A 4,631-nucleotide genomic window follows, 5' to 3' on the forward strand; every position below is an offset into this window, starting at 1 on the left:
AGAAAGGACTCATATCGGTAAAGTTTCTTCGGTAAGAGTTTTAACGGAAAATTAACTAACGAACGGAGACGTAACAATAAGATAGTTAAAAGCAGACGATTGTTGAGGCTATCAAATGTAGCATGAAATTTACTGATGTCGAGGATATAGATATCTCTAGAAGGCGAGCAGATGATTAAGATATAAACATATAAATAGTGTGGACGAGCGGGAACAGCAGACAGACAGAACAGACGAGAAAGTAAAGTCACGGGAAGTTGAAGTTCGGCCAAGGAAATTTAAACATAAAGTTAACTGCCATAGGAGTGTTAGAGGAAAACTAACAGAACTAAAAAAGAGATAAGAAGTATAGTTTATTTCGTCAAAGCAAGTTCTAAAGTAATTGAACTAGCTTGAGTGCACTTTGACAAAAGGAACAGGCGAAATCTGAACTGCGAAGACCAGACGATTACCGGAAGAGAAGTATACGACTGTGGTAACTCACGCTATAATTGTAAGTGAATTATACACGGAATACTAGTGCGATAGAAATAGAGAAAGGTAGTTCGGCTTGTCAACTGATATTTTAAAGCAACTGAATAGGCCTAAGTGGAATTTTGACATCAAGAAGAGAATTATATATATAGTGTTTGTGATATGCCTATGATCCCTATAGGGTAAATAATTTGTTGTACATACGTTTAACAAGTTCGAATATATATATAATATTTTGAAAACAAGTGGAGTGCATGCTGTACGTTTATTTTTGAATTTATCCCAACTAAATCACAGACACCTACTGTAGAAGAATCTTTAGCTAAACACCCACATTATTGAATCTATACACTAATTACTACTATTGTATATAATCCCGAAGAAGAATAAGCCGCTATTATTTTGATAGTTGGCGAGCCACAGCCAGAATTATACAGAGGTAAAGGGCGATGGAAGAAAACATAAACGACAGCGGAAATAAGTAGGCCAATGTACGCACGACTGTAGTAGTAACGAAAATGGTGTAGAGATTATAATTACGCTATACAACCATGTCATGTAATTTTAATTAATGGGTAGAAAGAGGATCTCATATCGGGTTAAAAGACAGTGAACTATGAGATTTTGTTAATCAAGAACAAGAACTGGGGAGAGAAGAGCATAGACAGAAAAGAGAGGAAAAAGGACTAAAAGAGGAAAAGGAGAGAAAAGAGAGGCTGGAAATAGAAATATTGAAAATACAAATTGAGAGAGAAGAAAATGGCAGAAAGGAAATGCTTAAATAGAAATAATGATAACACAAATTGAGAGAGAAGAAAATGAGAGAAAGGAAAGACTGGAAATAGAAAGACAAAGAATAAGAGCATAAATTGAGAAAGAAAAAGGAGTAGATATAGAGAGAATAAGAGCAGAAACGGAGATAGCAAAACTCACCCAACTAAAGGAAGAAGTACCAAAAAATGACAATGGAGTCAGGGCCAGCCAACCCAAGCTGCCCAAATTTGATTAACATAAATTTGACATGGATGCTTTCCTGGGAAGATATAAAAGATTCGCCCAAAGTCAGAACTGGATCAAAGGCGACTGGGCAGTCTGTCTCAACCTACTTCTCAAAAGAAAGGGCCTACAAGTATATGCAGGCATGACATCAGAATATACCATGGACTATGACAAGTTAAAGTGGATTTACTGAAATGATATGAACGTACTGAACAAGTTTTTTTGGAAGTTCAAAGGAGTCAAACCGACACTGGAGAAACTGTATTTCAGTTTCTGGCACACCTGCTGTGATATTTCTCCAGGTGGACTGACATGGCCAGGTTTAAAAATAGCTTTGAGAGACTGGCAGACATATTAGTGTGAGAACAGTTCATGATCACGTGTTCAACTGACATGTCACTGTCCTTAAAGGAGAGAGCACCAAAAGACGTAGATGAGATGATCAAGCTGGCAGAACATTATATGGAAGTCCTTAGAAGTAGTATAACAGGCAAGTCCAAGAATATCCAGTTACATTTGAAACCAGTAATGGCTGACCAGAAGCAGGAGTGTACCAAAAGTGAACGGAGGTTAATAGACAGAATGAAGAAGAGATGCTATGTTTGTTATAAAATGCGACATATTGCAAAGAAGTGCAAGACCATTACCAGCAAACAGCAGTAGAAACCTCAACATAAAGCAGCTGGGTCTATTTATAAAGACAATGCTGATAAGAAACAAGAAACGAGTGACTGTCACTATGGATGCTGCTGCCATAAGAAACAGAATCAAGACTACATGTCAAATTCAATACAAGAAAGCATGATTGATCAGTGCATGACTAATGGTCGGCTCAAGTTAGCAAACGGATCAACAGTACCAATAGTGATTGGAGCATGTGATAAATATCAAGAGGTGCCAACCAATCATAATATGCCAATTTGTGAAGGCTATGTTGGGGCCAAGAAAGTGAAGGTTCTATGAGACACTGAGTGCAGTAGTGCAGCAGTGAGAACCAGTCTAGTGCGATAGAAATAGAGAAAGGTAGTTTGGCTTGTCAACTGAAATTCTAAAGCAATTGAATAGGCTTAAGTGGACTTTTGACAAGAAGAAGAGAACTATATATATAGTATTTATGATATGCCTATGATATCTATAGTGTGAAAATTTTGTTGAATTTACGTTTAACTTGTTCGAATATTTATATTATTTTGAAAACAAGTGTAGTGCGTGCTGTTCGTTTATTTTTGAATTTATCCCCAACACGTCACAGACACCAATTGTAGAAAAACACACCTGTATATTTTAACTTACTTTATGTAATGCAAAAAAGCAACTGACACTGATGAAGGTAGAGTCTTTTCATGATATATATGTACACTGTGCTACTTGGATGTATCATTATGTCTGTACAAATGCCAAAACTATCTTCATTTATAATTAACTCTTTATATCAACCTATATGGCTTATAGTTTTGAATTTAGGTCATTTCAAAACTGCACAAATGTGCCACAATGCTTATTCATGGATAACTTACGAATCTTTAGTTACAAATAGTATAGTATAGATTAACGTTTCCACCTGTTGTGCACCTAATATAGAGATCAAAATAAGTTTTTGTGTTTAGACTTTTCTGTCTTAAAAACAAGTTTTTCTGTTTTCTTTAGTTTCTCTTGTATTAACAAAGTACATAAGCAACTTCAAGTGATCCCTATTCCTAGGTTCTTTTTCTTATTTGAAGTGTCACATGTAGGTCAAAATAAGATTTTGTTCACAAAAATATTTGTTGCTTTTTCAAAGGCTAACGCATTTCTTTTTATGAGTAGAGAAATCGGATTGATAAATTTCAAGTTACTAAAACAAAGGCCATTTAAGCTATTTTAATATGCACTTGGCCATTAGTAGAAATTTGCCGACTTTGTGACCAAAAAATTGTTTTCAAATATGTCACTATAAACGCATGAAGGATGGAAATTAGTCAGAGCTTTAGGAGGTAGGAAAACAAATATGATTATAATAGTTCTTCGCATATTTGTAATAATTGTGTACACACCATAACAATTGTGTTTGTTCCAAACATGTTACATATACATGTATAGTGTTCGAAAACATAAAGATTTACAGAAAAAATACGTAAAACGATAGCAATTGTTAAAGAGCAAATATTTTTTTAGATAAGTAGTAACATTAATGAGTGTTTGTGCGTTATATGATTTTGTGATATGAACTCTATAGCTCTCCTTCTTGTGGAATCCTTATGATGACATTGCAATCGTTTCCTTTCATTTGGAAGATATTAATTTTAAAAAGTAAATGAACATTTGGTTGTTTATTATCGTAAGCTTAAACTGCATATTTGTAAATAACTTGCTACAGAACAACAGTTTTCTTTCTTTCGTAAAAAGTATAGTGTTGTGACGTTGTACTTTCAGTAGCGTTTTTTTTTTAAATGGTCCTTTAACATTTCTACAAACTTGAGCATTTGTACACTGCCGTAAATTGTTGTAATTGTTGTAATTATTCAAATAATTAACTAACGTCGAGCAAATCCATTTACTTGTACAAAGTAACCGTGATATCTAACACACTGGCTGGTTCACTCTTGAAATCGCTCTCCACACTTCTCAGCTGTCTCGTATTTATAATATAGTTTCGAATATACTAACTAAAAACGTGAAGTCGCATCCTTAAAACTTTTTAGGCGTTCTATGCCCTCTAGTCAACAAACAAATTGCAAAATAAAAAAATAAAGCTTAAAACACTATCATCTTCCTGGATTGTGAAGTCTCTCAGACAATCCTTATAAAAAAAATAGTAATAAAATACTACACTAAATTGTCCGTTCAATTTTTGGTGTTTTTTTCTTGTTCTTAGGCACATGGCATACAAATGAGACTGTGTATTGTATTGTCTCTTGACGTCACTGGTCATCCTTTACTGTGTAGCAGGTGAAACCGCTGACACCGGCCGTTCTCTTATCAGTGCACTTCCAAAGATGATCATGGTGGATGACCTTTGGCTTAGATTTCCCATCCTTCTGAATTCTGTAAACTACACAATTAATTATTTTCATTATAACATATAGCTCCTCCCAGCACATTCTTAACTTTGAATTCATCCTTTTGAGGCAGGGATTGTTTGTTCCTTCGTTTGTAATTAAGCACAAAGCTACACAATG

This window comes from Limulus polyphemus, unplaced genomic scaffold (genome assembly GCF_000517525.1).
Source record: "Limulus polyphemus unplaced genomic scaffold, Limulus_polyphemus-2.1.2 Scaffold1027, whole genome shotgun sequence".
Lineage (NCBI taxonomy): Eukaryota > Metazoa > Arthropoda > Merostomata > Xiphosura > Limulidae > Limulus > Limulus polyphemus.